The 19348-nt window shown below is 36.5% G+C and overlaps 1 protein-coding gene across 10 annotated transcripts in view; it reads left to right on the forward strand.

The window, feature by feature from the left end:
• Positions 1-19348, forward strand: part of ZNF385D (zinc finger protein 385D) — a 436921-nt gene that overhangs the window by 135095 nt on the left and 282478 nt on the right. The gene's annotated exons all lie outside the window — the stretch shown is intronic.

The following is a 19348-nucleotide window of genomic DNA, read 5'->3' on the forward strand; positions in this document are numbered from 1 at the left end:
TGTAAGCCATTGGCAACAATTAATACCAGGGTGAATCAGATCTAAGCTGTTGCAATCAAAAACTTCTGTACTATAGTTTAAATAAGATTCTATCTGGTATGTATTTTGCAGTCTCTGTGAATTTATTTTATAATGAAAATTATGTCAGTCCTTTTAAGAGCCTCTGTAAGAATCTAATTCTTATAAAATATATGGTAACATTTTATTGATTTGAATGAAAACCAGAAATTCTAACTTCATATTACACTGGAGATATAGATACTCTCTTCGTAATGGATAAAATGTTAGTATATAATTTACATTATTTTAATCGGAACTGCATTCTATGTATAGCTCATTTCTTCCACTAGTTTATAGGGAAATCTAATTTTTCAAAATACTTCAAAAATGTTCAGGTATCTGTCCTTTTTCTTAGGCATTCTAATCATTAAACATAATTATATACTTGTAGACCTTTTTTCCTAAGTTCACAATGACTTAGGCTACCAAGTTGCTTACATGGCATGGAAGATGTAAAAATTATGAATTCAGATCTCCTTATTCAAAACTGGGCTTTAGTAGAAGCAACAGTAACCAATGTATTTTAAATTGTATGATAGTTTTAGTTGTTTTACAGCTTCTCGTATCTGCCTATACTTGTTCCAGTGTGAATAATTCTGAGTTTTGTTTGTGAAGAAAATATTTTAAATACAAGTGGCTCATTTGCTTTCTATTTTAGGCAAAGAAGCAATAAATAGCCTGTTTTAAAAAGCTTGCACTAGTCTTAGCACAAATCATTATATTTTTGACATATAAAGTTATTGTGACGTCAAATAGCGCTTATTTGAGAGGTTGTCTTGCCTTGGATATTGACTATTGTGTGAATGTTTTGAAAATTATTTTATGTTAAAGAAGTTTCACATATAAGAGACACAAAAAACATGTTTGTATTTGCATAGGTAAATCACTCCTTAGACGAAAAACTGCAAAATACAGTTTCAATTTCAGTCTGTTGTGAAGAGACAGTAAACAGTACAGTACACTGGAAGCTGAAGCCTAAAGGAAGGGAATTTCAGTATTTATCTCCCAAAGGCTGACACTACAGTTTTGAGGATTGGTGGAGTGTGAATTTTCTGAGATTAGAAAAGACATATCTAACTGAGAGATTAGAAGAAGAATATAGAAACCAGCCCTGTAGCTACGATTCACAGCAATTTAAATTTGCAGAACAAGCACTTCTTCATGCATGCAAGGACACTCTTGACATAGAAATGAAGAGGTACACTAAGAATTACAGAGAAGAGAATAATTTGGAAATGGTCTGAATTAATTTTTCTTAGTCTGTATTTTTGTGAAGAGTACAAGATAGCTGCAGTTTCTACTAAATGCTAAGCCATTGAGAGAGGCAGTATTTAACTGGATTTGAACTGTTTTAATTCTCTGTTTGTGTGAGTAACATTAGATATTTGATCATGCCCTCGGTCTTCAGCAGTCTGAAGCCATAAAAATCCGGAGGTATTTCTCTCTGACAGCTATACCATGAACACTTTTCCTTTCTCCCTCCAAGGCATTTCAGTCGTGACTGGTCTTTCAAACTCAGTTTCTGTAATTTGTCAATGTGCTGCTGAAAGAAAATGTCAGCCACATTCTCTGTTGAGGTTCTTGACTGTCATATAATATTAACTTTTCAGTAGTGTATAAGGACATTACAGTTGAATTTCAGTAATGATCATGTCTATATAACATCCTTCTGCCACAGTCAACAAACTTAACATGTCGAAAGTCTTGTCTTCTTTCATAGGAATAAGAAATGACTTTCTTTGGTAGGCCAGCACATTAAAGGCTGTAGAGGTGTGAGGCACTATGCTATGTTCTAAAAGCAACTTTTGTTTTTGATCTATGTTATTTTAAAATTCATATTTACAGGGCATTCCACACTTTTTTTTTTTTTTTTTTAAAACAAGTTCATAATGTCAAGTTTCAAACTTTGGTCAGTTAAGTAAAAGGTTTCCCAACAAGAATAAGCATCAAGCCATGATGGAGTATTTTGTCTAATTCTAGTTTTTTTGCTATTCTGAAACATTGTAGAAAAACTTGTCATCAGTTCAAACCAGCATCTTAAATGTCTTTCAGACAGTCTACCCAGACCCATTTAATGTGTTGCTTATACAAATGGAGATGGATGCTGTGCAGAAAATTAACTTGTTGGGCCCTCAGTGCTTCATACAGTGGATTTCTTCTCTTGAAGAATGTGGCGATTTTACCCAGCTGGGCAGCTGAGCTTCACAACAACCGCTCTCTCACTCCTCCTCCTCAAAGGTGAAGGGGGAGAAAATACGATGAAAAGGGCTCAAGGGTTGAGATAAAGAAAGGGAGATCACTTAACAATTATCACAGGCAAAACAGACTGAGCATAGGGAGATGAATATAATTTATTACCTATTACTAAAAAGCTAGAGCAGTGAGAAACTAAAAACAAACTATAAACACCTACCCCCATCCACCCACTTCCACCTCCTCCCCCTGAGCAGCACAGGGGAATGGGGGCTGTGGTCAGTCCCCCATGCTTCATCTCCGCCACCCCTTCATGGTCACTTTCTGCCCCTTCTCCACGTGGGGTCCCTCCCACGGGATGCCGTCCATCCCAAAATGATCCTGCGGGGGCTGCCCACAGACAGCAGCTCTTCAAGAACTGCTCCCACATGGCTCCGTACCACGGGGTCTATCCACCCCCCAGGAGCAAACTGCTCCAGCACGGGTCCCCCATGGGCGGCAGCTCCCCCGAGACCCCCTGCTCCTGTGTGGGCTCCTCTCCATGGGCTGCAGCTCTGGCCTGGGGCCTGCTCCTGCGGGGGCTCTCCATTGGCCCCAGCCTCCTCCAGGTGGCTCTCCATGTGGCCACATCCACCTGCTCCACCGGGGGCTCCTCCACGGGGGGGCTGCAGCGTGGAGATCTGCTCCGTGTGGGACCCATGGGCTGCAGGGGGACAGCCTGCTCCACCAGGGGCCTCTCCACAGACCGCAGGGGAACTGCTGCTGTCTGCCTGGAGCACCTCCTGCCCTCCTGCTGCACTGACCTTGGGGGCTGCAGGGCCACTTCTCACTCTTTGCTCTCCCAGCTGCTGTTGCACAGCAGTTTTTCCCCTTTCTTAAATTTGCTCTCAGAGAGGCACAAACAACATCACTTATTGGCTTGTCTCTGGGCAGTGGTAGGTCCCTTTGGAGCTGGCTGGAGCTGGCTCTGATCTGACATGGGGCAGCTTCTGGACTCTTCTCACGGAGGCCACCCCTGCAGAACCCTGCTACCAAAACCTTGCCCCATAAACCCAATACAAAGGACATCAGGATTCAATGGCGTATTTTCACTGTTTGTCCTAAACTGGAATCTCTTTGTGGAAAATTACCTTCACAGTAAGATTTCAAGTTATCTACTACTCCCTTCTTCTGAAACTTTGTTTGATTGTTTATTTTATTTTTTATTTTATTTTTATTTTATTTTTTTTAATTTTATTTTTTTTCCCTTTTAAACACTCCTTAATATTTCACTTGTTCAGAGAATAAATTAGAAAAATTCTGTTATCTGGTGGTGAGCTCATGCCCAGACTCCAGTCACTAAATTTTTTAAACATTTTAACAAGGTTGTTTCAATGAGCTGGGCTGAGGGGAGTACCTCTTTCACGGCAGACTGTAGTTCAGTTGTCAATCTTGATTAACTACCCAACTTCAGGATTTGTTTGGACTAAAGTTTCTGACATCTTTGAACAGTGCAATGTGTTTTCAGAGATGTATCTGAGCACCAGATATGAGGTATGGGCATTATTTATCTTACCCTTTTTTATGGTGATTGGCAGCAAAGTCTCCTTGTGAAGCCAATGTCAGAACACTGGAACATTATGCTTTGGATAAAATGAAAAGAATACCTTACACTTCAGTTACTAATTTTTACCTTTGTATTCATTTGTACTATTTAACAAATACTACTCTGGTGTGTGAATTGTTCATTAAAGGAAAATGTTCAGCTGTAAAGGTAAGTGCCACAACTTTCCAAAAACCATTTTCTTTCTAACTGATGTATGCTGGGCACATAGCAACTCAGTATGCCTAAATGACTGATGGTTCTTGAGAATTTTGTCTTTTATGCTTGATATATCTTGGAATTCTTCCTAATATTGACATATGCACTAATAGGTCTGCAACTTGCAGAAATATGTGACATGTTACTTGAGATTAGTTGGTTCAGACCAAACCTTTGCTCATTCCTTTAACAAAATGTGAATGAGATCTTTCAGTAGGTGTGCTTCATTTGAAGTCTATTCTCTTTAAGAATCAGAAGATTTCCAGACTGGACTACAGACCGTGACACAACATTGGCTCTTCAGGGCAAATCTTTCAGCTGAAGCCTGTAACACGATGCTTCCAATTTCAAATCCTCTAGCAAACATCAGATTGGGCCTAAATCATGATTATTGTTCTGTATCAGAGGTACCAGAAAAGTTCAGGCAACTTTTGACATTCACTGGGCAGCTTGTCAGTCTGTCAAAACTAACAGTTTGAAGTATATCTTACCATGTCCATGTAATGCATCCTGCTATGTGCCTGTGTACTCTATGTGTGATTCTTAGTTATACGGAGATGCTTCTGCTGACAAGCATGTTAGCCACCCATCATTACACTGTCTTTGCTCCTATGCCCTCTGGGTGTGGGATATTCACAGTTCAGGCAAGTTTAATTGGAGGTAATTGAGCTTTGTTCTTTTTCTCATTTTTGTGTGCATAGAACTAAGATGCATTGTTATACAGGCAGCCTTTAAAGTCCTTTGAAAAGCCAAAATACATATTTATGGTGAAACCTTATTTTTAAGTCCAATTTCCTAAACCTGTAAGTCTTGTTTGAGCTTCATGTATACGTATAAGGAGAATGAAAAGACAGTTTGGTCTTGTAAAGTATTGAAGAAGACATGGAAACCAACTTGGGTAGTGTTACAAATTCTAAAACTATGACTAAGGAGGCAGAGAATGGTATTAGCTGTCCCATACTATTGCTCAGCAGAGCTAAAATAAACTGTCATATTATGTGACCTATAAGTGGTATTAAGTATTATTACCTTCTTGCTATCCACTTGAGCTCTAGACCTTTACTAAAGATTGCTTACAGAAGTTATTGAATGCCACTGGTTTTATTTTAAAGCATTGACAGAATGGCATTAATGTCCCTTAACATAACAGGAAGGAATGAGATAAATTTTAAAATGATGATCTAAGAGCAAGAGGAAGTATGATAAATATAATACAAACTTGTACATTCTTCCTTGCCAAGAGCCTCTTTATATGCCAACACGTCTGCCATTACTTTAACAGCTTCTCCCAGAGTAACTTGGAAGGAAGAACACTGAAAGAGTAACTCACTGCACAAAACCACATCTTTAGAGTCACATTAGGCACAGCCTCTGAATATGATCTTTCCTTTCTTAATGTATTTACTGATTTGATGGATGTTAAAGTTATACAGGTGCTAAATGGAGATGGAGCATTTTTGATTATGGGCATCATCAATCTTTATGAAATACTGTAGGTATGACCTGGGTTTAGTGATGCAGCCCATGTTTTTGATTTCCTTGTATTGATGGCTCCCTTGTCTTCTAGGCTTCTGCTTTGTCCCTTACTCTGCTGTTAATATGAATGTGGTGTCTGCTCATGAGCTACTTCACTCCCTTAAAACCTTTTATAGAGTTCAAAATTTATAAGTATGTATAAACGAGAAACAGCCTTAGAAAGCACGAAAAGTTAGAAGCACAGAAGTCTAATTAATTTTCTAATTGACTTTGAGAATACATGCAGCTTGAAAAAACACTTGCGTCCATGACCTTTATTTAGTTTTGGAACCCACAATATTTCTCTTAGTCAGATAAATCAAAACTAAGGTATATATCCTGGCTACTGACTATTTATGGCCTCAATTAATCTGAGATCACCCATTTAGCAATATCTAGCAATAGGCTGGTCAGTTTGTAACACCATTCTTCGCTGGTCAATAACAGTAAATATTATTCTTGGTACAATTTCTAATAGGAGAACTGAGTCTAAAAGTTCACCTACCACATTTCAAACAGTCCCAAGTAATTAAAAGCTACATGTGATTAACAATTGATACATACTTTTTCACCTCAGATAACTTATTCACTATGATGAGTGATACAAGAATAGTTTTTGAAACAAATTCTCCAAAGATTACCTTTAACAACAGATTTTAGTCTGTTGATAAATAAATAGCTGTTTTGTTTTGTTTTGTTTCATAACAGCTTCTGAAAATGTGCTTCCTTGAAGTTTAGTTTATTAGGTCAATATTTTCCTTCAAACCATGATAAATTAGGCTATTTTTGTGTGGCTTGGTGAAGACTCTTTTAGTCTGTCTGTTGTAGAGCTGCAATGAAAATACTTGATTAATCAAACAATTTCTATGCCCTTGGGTACAATATGTCATGAATTGTGTTTCATTGCTAACGTACGCAGTTTCTGCGGCTGGAACATCTGCTACTTATTTGGAAAGGTGTAAAAAAATTCACTATAAGGTAATTGGATAATAAAGCTACTGAGCTTGAGATAATTTCTTGTGCTAAAATCTAAACTTCTGCTGAAGGCCAAATCCTCATTCAAATATTTGACCCATCTTTCTAATGAATTAAAAATTAAATCTATCAGATTTTTACTGGTAGTGTACTGCATTTAGGTAACTGCTGCTTGTTTATAATTTGTTGATAGCTGATAGTTCGTGTTGTCCCTATTAGTTGGTATTGTTTTCTATTAAAATGTGAATCTAACTATACACGTGCTTGCTGCAAATTGCTGGTACTCTTATACTTATGCCCCTGTGTGCAAAATAGGCGTTTGGTCTTGAGCTGTTTTCATTCATGAATCTTGCACACAGAGATGCTGATACTCTAAAATGATATTTATTGTTCAGAAAAGTTCAGTAATTTTTTTTGGATGAATAGTATTAGATTAGGTTGTATTAGGAAGCTGTTTGCTTTCCCTTTACTTGAGTCAAAAATTATTTTATTGGCCTTATAGCAACCCAAACATTTTTGAAATAACAAATTATTTAGATTCAGTGATAAAATTAGTAGTTATTAATTAATTAATGTTTTGGATTTCCTATATATCTTAAGGAATACCAAGCAACATTATGGCTGATTGTGACTGAGGAATTTGCTGTAGAGCAAATTCAAATCAACGGGCTGATTGTGGAGGAGGGTTTATTTGTTTTTCACTAAATGGTCTGCTCTGACAATGAATATTGTATTAATAGAAAGTCTGCAAGACCAGAGTTTGTTTTAAGAAGACCTCAGTATTGATTCCTGCAGTGCTTTTGAGGAAAGGAGAATGTGAGAACAGAGCAATTCTGTGGGGAAGAATAAATGTTCTTTAGGACAAAGAAGTAAGCTGTGTTAGAAAAGGACTCCTTGTAGCCCACAGCAACATTACTCTTGACTTCATTCACTGGAATATTGAATTGTTACAAGTTTTTTAGTCTCTGATTCTCTCTTGGGGTGTCTAACTGACTTTTTCTGTTTTTAGAAGGATTGTCCATCCCTCTATGTTGAAACACTTTCTTTTGCTGATGGTGACTCACTGACCCTGCCACAGATTTCCCTATTATATCTGCCAAGGCTGATAATTATTTTAGTAATAAGTGCTAGCTCAATAATATTTAGTCACTCAGGCCTCCTCCCTCATTATTTTTCTCCCCTGGGGGCAACTGATCTGAAAACTATCTTTGTTCTCACCTAGGGTTTAAAGATATGAAAATTCATTCAGATCACAGTTATCTTTCCTGCTCTCTTCCATGATTAATAGTATGGTGAGCTGAACTGAGGTTTGCAAGAGCAGTTGGTATAAATTGCTTGCCCACTCTCAGTCTGCTTTGAATCCGGCTCGTTATCCCAGTTGCACAAGGCAAACAGAAAAGTTGAGTGGGATTTTAATTATATATTTACACTTCAATATCATGTTCCAAATATTATTAGTACATTACTTGCTTATCGTATTCTAAGGAACCTGTTGCCAGGACTGCTTGCTTGATTTTTTTGTGTGTGCTAGTTTTGTCTTTTTCTCAGCTCTCAGCAGGAGGCTTCCAAGCTGAGCCCTGGAGCCCTGGTGTTTAGAGGATATTCCAGGTTGGTGATTATTACTGTTTTAGTCGTTAGGCAGCTATGGACTATGTTAGTCTTTGCCTTAAGAGTTTTATGGAGAAGTGGTTACCTTAGAGAAGCTCGTTATTCAAGTGAAAGCTCAAAAGGTGGGGAAAATATCAAACTTCTGAAGTCCTGCACTGTCAGTCCCTGGTAAACTAAATGGGCTGTTGTGTTACTATCATTAAGGAATCCGATCAGTTAAGCATTACAGACACCCACAATAACATAGCTGATTTCAGTGGCTTAGAAAAGGGACATTTTCGTATATCATTTTATTACTTAGACTTGCTATATTTGTATGGACAAACAGAATTTCCAAATGCAGCCCTTCAATCCACTATTCTCTGCTGTACATTACAGTGATAGCTGATCTCTCCTAAGGTATTAATGTTGGTAGCAGCAGTATTGATACTGGATTTACATCACCGTTGTATCTAAGAGTAGTAGACGCCACAAATAATACATTGGACAGAAAGAAGGAAGTTGTTCTGCCTGTCTGGCCTTGTAATGACAAATGAGGAAAAGGGGCACTTGTGAAAAAATATCTAAAAGTGTTCTTCAGAGCAAACCATTTAAACCTGTGCTTACTAAGGAGTGGCTCACTGCTAGAAACTGTTGTGTCAGGTACGTGTGATGGTGTTCTGACTGCATAGAAATGCAGTGAAGAAGTCCTTGAGCTCTGTTCACCTTTTGAAAGTGGAGACCTGATCAGTGCAGTCAGCAAATTCAAAGGCATCATTCACCTCTTTCAAAACACAGTCTCGAAAATGAATCAGATTAATAAGCTATGTAGGTCATCCATTGACAATGGAAGGAACCGATTGTGACAGTTGTGTATGTATACATTTTAGATGTCTAAAGTAGTGAAACACATGCAAAACTAATAGGGAGAGAAAATGGTATTCTTCATTGACATTTAGTAGGACAACTTTAAATCAGGGAGGAAGTAGAAAGTTAAAAAATTTGCCTCTTTTGCTTCAGATGCCCATTTTTTTTGTGGTGCCGTCAATATAAACTCTTTTACGTGACTTAGTAGTTAGGAGAAAAAAAGGCCTCTGTTGTCAGAGGAAATGAGTGGCAGAAATGCTGCCTGTCACCAGTTGTCTGTGGCAGTTGAGTCATCCTCTGTTTTAGCTTAGCTGGGCCTCCTGTAAATAAAGACATGAAACTTCATTCAAGGGGGTTGAAAATAACAAAACTGCTTCCTTTATACATGCATATCGACATGAAGTTTTTGTGGGTGCCTCTTCCATATGAAACACTGCTCCCTAGGTTTGGCTACGGCTTTGTAAGAGGTGACAAAGGTTTCCCTGGAAATATCTGTTTTATGCTTATTGTTATATTACTGAAAATGGTGGTCTCTAGGCTGCTTGGATGTCTGTACATAATATTGCATCTAAAATATTTTCTTCGTGAAAAAATTAAGCTTTTTTGTATGCTTTTACCACTGAAAAGAACTTTCATTTTCCTGATTTTCTTTTGCTACTATTCTCAGTCTTGCTGTAATCTACCTCTGCTCTATTGTTATGTCTTTCTCAGGGTTTGCTGTTGTCATCCTTTGTCAGCAATTTCTTAGCAGAAACCCAGCTGAGCTTTTATGTCTTTTGCAAAATGTTAGGAATTGTTTTGGCTGACGTAATTTTCCACAGCACGAGCAACTTCACCAATTACTTGTCACGTGGATCACAACCTCAAGCTTGAGGTGACATTTTTTTGCATAGCTCCCCTTTCTAGAAGTATGTTGGCATTTATATCTGCCCTTCTCACTTCTGTACCACCGTCTACTTTCTGGTACTGGATATTTAATTTGGGCTATTTGATCTTTCTTTGTTGAGCTTGAATGACTAATTCTGGGTCTTTCAGTGATCTTTTTCTGATGTTTTATCCCTAGTATCAGTCACCATTTAGTATGTAGTTAGGATCTCAGGTGTAAAAATTGTAAAATTGGATTTTCCATCATGGGTCAGGCAAATAGTATTCTGTTTCACTGGGTCTTGTGATTTCCACTTCAAAATATATCTTTTCATCACCTGCTTCATTTTTATGGGATTTTAGTGTTTCTACATTCAAAGTACATTATTCCATTATAGTTCATGGTTAGGTTCTTCTGGCTGAGGTAATGGAAAACTATTTAAAACATCAAGTTTCAAAACTCGCTGTTGAAAAACAAGACTACATCTAGCTGTTTCCCACTGTTTGCCAATGCAGAGTAAATTTTGTTTCAAGTTTCTTTACTTGTCCTCCTTTTTTTTTTTTTTGACCTGAAGCAATGATGGAAATTTAGGCTGTTTATATATATGCTCTAAACTGTGTGTATATATTTATATTTAATGAAGAAAATATTCAAAGTTCAAAGTCCTTTCTTCATTTTAGATCTTGTATAGTACATTAGAGCATTGTGATCAAAACTGTTAGATGAAAATCAGCTGTTTTCAGCCTTCAATTTCAGGCTCCATGGCCAGAGAAAGAGGTCATCTCAGTGCAAGGCAGCTGGGTCTGGAGAGTACCTCCAGGGCCTTCTTAACAATGCAGTACTCTATGGGAGCAAAGGGGAACTAAAACATTGGAAAATAATGCTGAATCCTCCTCATAAGAGAAATTTAAGGAAGAGCAATAATGATCAGTTTGTAGCTCAGAGGGCCCATATCCACTCTGTGGTCTAGTAATTTCCTATTTTAGGTATTATAGCAGGGTTCAAGTAGGAATTTGAATGGTCAGTATATTACGTCTGAGAAAGGTGAGTTTAAAGCAGTAGATGAAGGAAATAGGTGTTACTGTCTGATCAGGAACAGGATTTTGTCCTGCAGGATTAAATGAGTAATGATAAAATATGAAGAGCCATAAAGGTTAAAAAATAAATAAAAATAAAAATCACATTTAATGCGATAGAAGAAAGGGACAAAAGAAAAGGACAAAATGGTTCTCAGATGATCAAAAAACAGACTAAGAACTAATCTTTATGATGGTAAGAGGCAACACCAAGACTGCTGGAGGAAATTGCTGCAATAATCAACAGTAAAAATGCCTGTTTACTTATTTTTTTTTTAATTAAATGCTGAAGCTCTTGGCCAGTTTTCAGCCCTAAATTACATGCCCACAGAAAAAGACTAAGCAGGAAACATCTGAAGGATTCAAGACCAAAAATTACTGTTTTAGCAAAGCTTATCTTGAATTAGTGGCTACTCTGCTCTGTAACAGGATCTGGAGAAAGGCTGACATTTTGCTTTTGCGCAAATAGGAAGTGCAGAACCAGATCTATCCTTTATCCATACAGGAGTTGTTGAGTGGCTTATGATTATAAACTGCTTAGAGAGAAGATTCTTTGTGACTGGTGCCACAGATCTGTATTCAGGAAATCAAGGGAAAGATCAAGAAGCATCACTTAAAAGACACTGAAGTGAATGATCTGGAGAAGTAGAAGGAAGACCAGGTATCAAGGAAATTAAGATCAGTACAATTTCAGGGAAACTGGTATGTTTGAATATGTTGAATTCAACTGGCTGGTGAAAGAGGATTAAGCTAGGCTATTTATTGGCTGTATGAAGTGTATTACAATAGATAGACTGAGTACCTGGGTCGAACATAATCCCAGTATTGTCCAGAAACTCACAGAGAACAATAAGAATTATTTCTGTCTCTCTGAAAATATGTTTGTCTTCCCAGATCCAGACCTTGAATTCTCATTGTTTCCCTGCAACAGTGCTGCAACGCATTTAAGTTTGATGTATCCCATGTCCCATTTAAGCACTGCTAGACCTGTGTTTGTTTTTTGCATAAATGCATACATATGCTTTTTCTTCTGTCAAGCACATAATGAGCATGTTAGTTTCTAAGTCTGTTATAATACATTATCAAATACTATTTTTGTTGCAAACAGATTGCTGCTAAGTTGGAACAGGACCAATGGTAAATTACAACTACTAAACTTATTTGACTTCTGTTTGAAGTCTCAAGTGTAAATTTCAGAGGTGTTTATATTTATGAAAAACTAAGATCCAATAGTAGAAAAATTAATTATTGAATATCAGCCAGTTAAAATGCACAAATTCATAATTCAGATACCTCCACCTAACTCCAGAGATTGCACAGCCTTGTTGTGCACAGATCTCTGTCTTTCAGGAGTTAAGGAATAGTTTTATGGCATGAAGTATTGAGTTCTTGTGCATAGGGTATGAGCAGACAAGCTAAATTTAGTGTGGTTTCAGCTGTTTTCAATTGAGTTCTAACCAGGAACATGCCTATTTCAATCAGACTTCAGGTTGAACTTGACAGACATTACAAAGAGTAAATGCTCTTAATTTCTCTATGGGGTGGAAGTGTCTTTACACGTGGAGATGACTGGCCAAGATGTAAGCTTTAGAATCTAAATTTAATTCATATCTGAACTGTTAATAAGAATAGATATGTAAAGATAAATACATACATATATATATATATATATTTTTTTTTTCATTTCTTTCTATTTCATTTTTAAATGCCATAACAAGCCCAGAAGCACAATTCTTATACCAGCTATCTCTAGTAGTAAAGATATTCAGGACTGAAATAAATGATTGTCTAGATTTAGGTTTCTTGGCTGAGAGATGTGCTAGATGTCAACTCATAAGTTCTTTTATTGACTTTACCATCAGGGAAATAAGTCAGCAAATTTTTATAGTATTTGCAATGATGTACTTGAATGGCTTTCTGCAAAAGAAAATAGCAGGCAGATTGTAGAAAGATTAAGATAACCTGAAATGCTTTGATTGGACTGTTTGTAGGGATTTCAACAATCAACTCAACAATGCAGAAAACATGTTGGTTTTACTTTGGACATAGTTGGATCAGAGACAAGCAACTAAGCAAATGTTTTCTTAGTATACAAATTACTTGTGACTGTCCTATGCATACTGTGTACACAGTTGTTTCACTGTGGATTTTATATAAGACTATATAAAAGATGCATGTAACATGGTGAGAACACGCTCATAGTAGAGCCCTGAGGAAGCTGACTGTTCTGATGTACTCTGCTCCATGATATGCTCATACAGTACTCTTAGCTTTTTGTGATTATGACAGTACATTGTTTTATTTTATAAAACACTTGAAGCTTCAAATATTGGAAACGGTGAATAAAATAGTTTTTCATTTTGTCAGGTCTTTGGAAATATGGTTGCTATAGTGCATTGATTTTATTTCAGTCTTCCTTGAGTATTGAATATAATGTCTTTGAAAGTATAATCTATGTATTGCTTTTGCATTATGGCATGTGCCATCTTTGGCATGCAGTTTGTCAGTGACTTGGTAGAAAAATGATTAAAAATTGGCTCATATGTACACATATAATTACATCAAATGCTGTTTCTTAACAAGTTCTCATTGATCGTTTTACGTAAAAATGAACTGAGATAAAAGTGAACAATTGTTATTCTTTTCCAAGCTAGCAACCAATGAAAAATACTGGCAAAAGGCTACACAAAGCAGTTTTCAAAGTGTCTGACACAAATCCTCTGACCCACTTAAAAATGGATAGGTTTTTGTCATGGTATGAGAAAAAGCTACCTAAAATAAAAGTGCATGGTCCCCTCACAGCTCTACATTGAAGAATGGTAAAATGTATTATACAATGGTTTCTTTTTCTTCTGTTGCTCTAGAGACCACACTTCTGATCGAGGCAGAGCAGCCTTAATTGGAGAAACTGAGAGCAACCTGCCTTGTATCTTTTCTTAGAGGGAGAGGAGATGATCTGTCTTTCTTCTAGCAGTAATGTGAATTTATTCATCTATTTCCTTTCCTCTTACTACAGGTGTCTAGTGTGAAATGTTAGATTTCAGGTCAAATAAGCAATCTTATCTGAAACAGTTTTTTAACACCAAAATGGAAGTAAGCAAGACTTGTATCTTAGGTTGACATGAACAGAAAGTTGTTTTTTTTTTTGTGTGTCAGATAACTTAAAAATATGTATGCTGGTAAACTCTACATACCAACAAACAGAATAGAGATGTTTTTGTTTGTTTGTTTTGTTTTTCCTTTATTTTTTCTCCTCATTTAGGTTAATTATATGACTGTAATAGCATATGGTATTATAATGTTAGTGAATAAATGCATGGCAGTGCATTTGATTATACCTAGACAGTGCTTCCTATTCTGTTCCAGTATGTTCTCCTTTGTGGATCACCATATACATTTTGCAGTTTAACGGATGAATATTTTCCCTGGTACTTTGCTTTTTTATTTTTATCTGGTTATTAGTGTTGTGCTTGGTTTAGTAGGCTTGTTATGCTGTAGGTTTCTGTCAGAAGATAGAAAGAAAACAAAAAGGCTGTGGTAAGAGAAATCATTCTAAGCTATCCAGCCATGATATTGTTCAGTCTGAGTTTAGATGTATTGTCATGAGATTAAAATGATTTTTTTTCTGAAATGTTTACTCTGAGTTCTTTCAAATAAAAGGGTTAGAATGGATCTCACAAAAGTTTTCTTATCAAAACTAGGTTTTATTGATTTCTACAGTAGAACTTCTGAAGCATTCTAGACAATTTTTTCTGCTTCGGACTTCTCAAGATACTCCTTTAAAATTCTTACTAGTAAGTCAATTGCTTACAAGTAATTACTTAAACATTACTTAAGTTATTGCAAAGGCAGAGGAGAAAGCTGACTTGAAAATTTTGTGTCTGTCATTTCTTGTTGAAAGGTGCTGTATGATAATGCTCCAGAGGTACAGTTTTATTTTCAGTTTAATAAAATATAGGTGGACAGAAGTTGTGATTAGAATTCTAAAAGCAAAATTAAAAAAAAATCAAGACAAAATTCTTGCTTATAATGAAACAGATTATGATAATTTAAATAAATATCAAGAAATTTGAAAGACAGAAGTAGATGCCTGAGTCTGTCTTTCCCTGACAACATTGTCAATAATCAACTGGTAAAGTATCAAAAGAGAATAAATTCTTATAATTACAATGAAATAAATGGAAATACAAAGTGCAACTTGTCATCTAAATGCACTTCTGAAAAATGCTTCTTTAGATTTTAATGTTTTATTTATAATCAGAATTAAAATCTTTGTTGACAGGGTATTTTCTGATGACAAAAGAACACATGACGAAAGAATGGCATATTCCATACAGTCTAGCTGTTTGCTTGCAATGGGGTCTCTAATACCAGGATTCAACAACACTAATTGACCATACAGTGCTAGTTATAGTCCATCAGGTGCTCAGCAATGTATGCGTCAAGATGAATGGTTAAATATTAGAAATCTTTTCCTCTCTGTTCTTTTATGTATGAAACATTTTAAACTATTATTTCTTAAGAGAGATACTCTCTGCATATACAAAGCACCTGTCTATATTTAATATGTATGAATATCTGTCTATATACATATATATATATTTATTTATATACATATATGTAGAAATGAGGGCCATCTCTTTTTTACAGGAAGTTGGAAAGTATTACTTAATTTTTGTCTGTTTTTCTAAATATGAACCCCATGCAATGAATTTGCTGTTTTTGTAATGTTTTTCGTCTTATGGACATGGATATAGTTTTATGAGTCTTTTTCTGCAGACTGTCATAAAAGCTGATTTTAAAAAACAGTCTCTCTTTTCTAAATTCCTATTTTCCAAGTCAGTTAGCCAAGTGAATATTATTTTTCAGAAATCTTTTTGGATTTCTTGCAGTGAAGTTGGGGAAAGAAGCTATCTTCTTTTTTGATTCAGAGCTGGCATCAATTGATACTAGCATACCAGTTAGGGGTTCTGCTCTAGCATTTGTCCTCTCAGAAATCAAGAGCCATTTGTTTTCTTTGAAGATTAAAAAAAAAATAAATGTGAACTTGTAGGACTAACTTGTAAGTTCCTTACAAGTTGTGGGCTATCGCCCACATCTGTGGGCTGTCACTGATCCACAGGACACAATTTAAAAACAGCATTCAGACCACTGGAAATAGAGAAATAGAGTAGGTTATCTCCCTCCGGCCTAATGAAATCTGACTAATTTTACAAGAGAAATAATTTTGAGAAGGCAGAAAGAGACTGAAGGTTCCAAAATGTTTGGAACGTTAAATCAGAGACCTGTATCCCAGATGATTTCAATTTTCTGATTGCCTTTTTTCTCTCTTGTCTGTCTTCTGAGATCATGGTTCCATTCTGATGCAGGACAGAAGGAAATGCCAAAGCCTGAGCATAACTTTTCTGGATTTGTTGTTTTCTGGGTGGCTGAGAAGAGTAGTTTATAATCAGAATAATCAAAAAAAAAAAAGTGTGAAATATTGTTTCTTGCATCTATTGAAATTCCTCTTTCTATACTACTTGTGCTCAGGGCACTTTGTCTCCTTCTCCCCCTGCCCCTTTGGCATGGGAGAAGCAGACAGTTTAGTGTTGGATGTTGTGCTAACTGCATATTTGGATGAGTAGCTTTTTCCTTCATTGTCAAGTCAGTTTGTGCAGCTGAATTTGTTCTCATCTTTTCTCTGCAGCCTAGGGACCTGGTGGTGAGATTAAATTCCATTGCTAATTTTCTTACGTCTTCTAGTGCTCCTTTCAGTCTCATTCATGGGGTCATTCAATACCCTAATGAGTTAGAGTTGAATGTGAACTGGGAGATGGCATTTCCCAGAGGGTATCAGGAATGGAGTTGCTGTACTAAAATCTTTCTCCTATCCTTTGGCCTTCTGCTATGAGTTTCTAGTTCATCCTTTATTTGCAGATAGTGGTTTGAATGTATGTTGCAATAAATATTACTGTATTTCAAGATCATTTCTAAACCAGACCTTGAAATTTCTCTTTTTTAAGTATTCCTCAAGATATTTTATACATACATATGTTATAATATTTAGGAAAAAAACATTAGGGAAATACATTTCTGCATATATTAATTGAATCATAACAATATTTTAGTATATTACAGAGTGATATTGAGGCTCTATAATACTGTCCTGTAGAAAATCTGACATATATGAAAATACATTTTTTTTATTAATAGACATCCTTCAGAAATGTGTCTGTGAAGTATAATGTATGAGTTTACCATCTGTTTGGATGCTAGCAAACCCTGGCTTTTCTCACTTGAGTTGTGTCAAAAATGAGAAAATTGAATTATCTCCATAGTGCAGAACTACAAGAGCTCAGCAAGGAGCCTTCTCTTTTAAAGCTGGAGACAACCTCAAGCCTGTAACTTGCAATTCCTCTGCAATGCACACTTAAGTCTTCATCTTTTTTTAAAGAAAAAATCTCATCTTATATGAAAGAAAGCATCTTAAAAATGGTTGGTCCTTTAAAGGTTATAATTCTCCCATTGTCTTTCTTGCACTGCCATTACAGTTTTCTGGCTTATCTTTTACTGTTTCAGTGTTCCTGTCTTCTGCTTTTGGCAATTTCCACTATCGTAAATGCTGATCACCATCTTTATGGGTACCTTAGAATAATTAATCACAAACATATCTCACCAATAGAATTTTTCAGCTGTTATAATCATCCAGCAGTGTTGGTCATTATATCATACAATATAGTAGGCTTTAATCTCATTTATTAATATTACACGATGCAGCACAGTGGCATTAAACTAGGGAGCACCTTGTCAAGTTACAAACCCTCTCTCTTGTTCACAGGGTATAGCAATGTGATGTGATAATTGATTCAAGAAAGTGAGATATTTGGGACCTGCATGTTCAGTGGAATGTCCAGAACAGGCCACTTTTTTTTTTTTTTTTTACTGAGTTCTTTTTAGTGATGCCTCATTTGACACAATTTGGGCTTTTGAGTTCAAGAAATATTCATGGCTGATGTCACTAGAGCATATGACAATAAGACAAAATGAAGGAGTTGAGTAATAACAGTAATATTTACATCTCTCTTTTTTCTTATTATAATATTATTTCATGTATTTCTTTACAGCTTTTAACCATTATAAAATAACCACATTTGCAGAATCTCTTTCCCGCTGTGATGCTCTGTCATGTTAGATGTTTTCTGCTTACATGTGCTTGTTTTATAAGGATGGAAAGACAAAACGGAATATATCATAAATTATAGCTGTTACTGGTAAGAATAAATCAAATCTTGGAAAATAATTTAGTGTGCTCCTGGGAACAATTTGAATGTGATTCACTGCTGAAACCTGTGGAAAACAAAGTATTATGGCTGCAATGGTGATGAAATCTTTCTCGTTATGAGCTGAGAACAGCAATACCTCTTTAACATACTTCCATGTTGTGTTTTTTACCTTTTGTAGTGTCATGTCCACCCCAACCCCACAGACATATATTTTCCTCTTAAAAAAAAAAAAAGCAGAAATAGATGCCATACATTAAAAAACAACAAGTTATTCATGTATCAATGTCTATGTTTGTATTGCATTCAGGGAACACATTTTTAACTTGCTTTCTTTCCTCTTGTGCATGACTGTTTCTCTCCTTGGGACTGTAAAGTCTTAAAGTCCTAATATAGCTTTTAACCTTCAAAGACAAAAGGTCAGATATTGGCTAGTACATATGAATTACTTTTCTTGGAACCAGGGGAATTAAGACAAATACTAATGTTGTAGCACTCAAAGACTTGGTAATGGATGAATTAAATAGCTTTGAGGTTGTTGGAACAACATTTGAATTCTTGCTGTAAATTAAGGGATGTGCTTCAAACTCCTCCCAGTTTGATGCCACTGTCATCAGTAGATGCTCAGAGCCTGGAGAAGGGTCACGGGTCAGCAGGAGAGCACCTGAAGAGCAGCACAAAGGAATTTCAGATACTCCAGCCAGTAAGTCAGCTTCTTCAGGGGCTCAACTTAAATATCTCTATGCTAATGCATATAGCATGGGGAATAAACAAGAGTTAGAGATGAATGCATGCCTGCAGAACTATGCAGTGATGTGGTGGGATGGCTGCCGTGACTGGAGTGTTGGAATGGGTGGATACCAGCTCTTGAGGAAACACAGGCAGGGGAGTCAAGGAGGAGGCATTGCGTTTATGTCAATGGGTAGCTGGAGCGCATGAAACTCTGCCTGGGGATGTCTGTGGAGCTGACAGAGAGCTTATTGGTCAGGATTACAGGGATGGCAGGGACAGGAAACATTACAGTGGATGGTCTGCTACAAGCCATTTGATCAGGAAGACCAAGCAAATGAGGCCCTCTGCTTGGGCCTCAAACAGGTAGAAGCAGCCTCATGTTCACTGACAAGAGCTCTAGCCACATAGCCCAAGT

The sequence above is a fragment of the Anser anser genome (assembly GCF_964211835.1).
Source record: "Anser anser genome assembly, chromosome: 2".
Lineage (NCBI taxonomy): Eukaryota > Metazoa > Chordata > Aves > Anseriformes > Anatidae > Anser > Anser anser.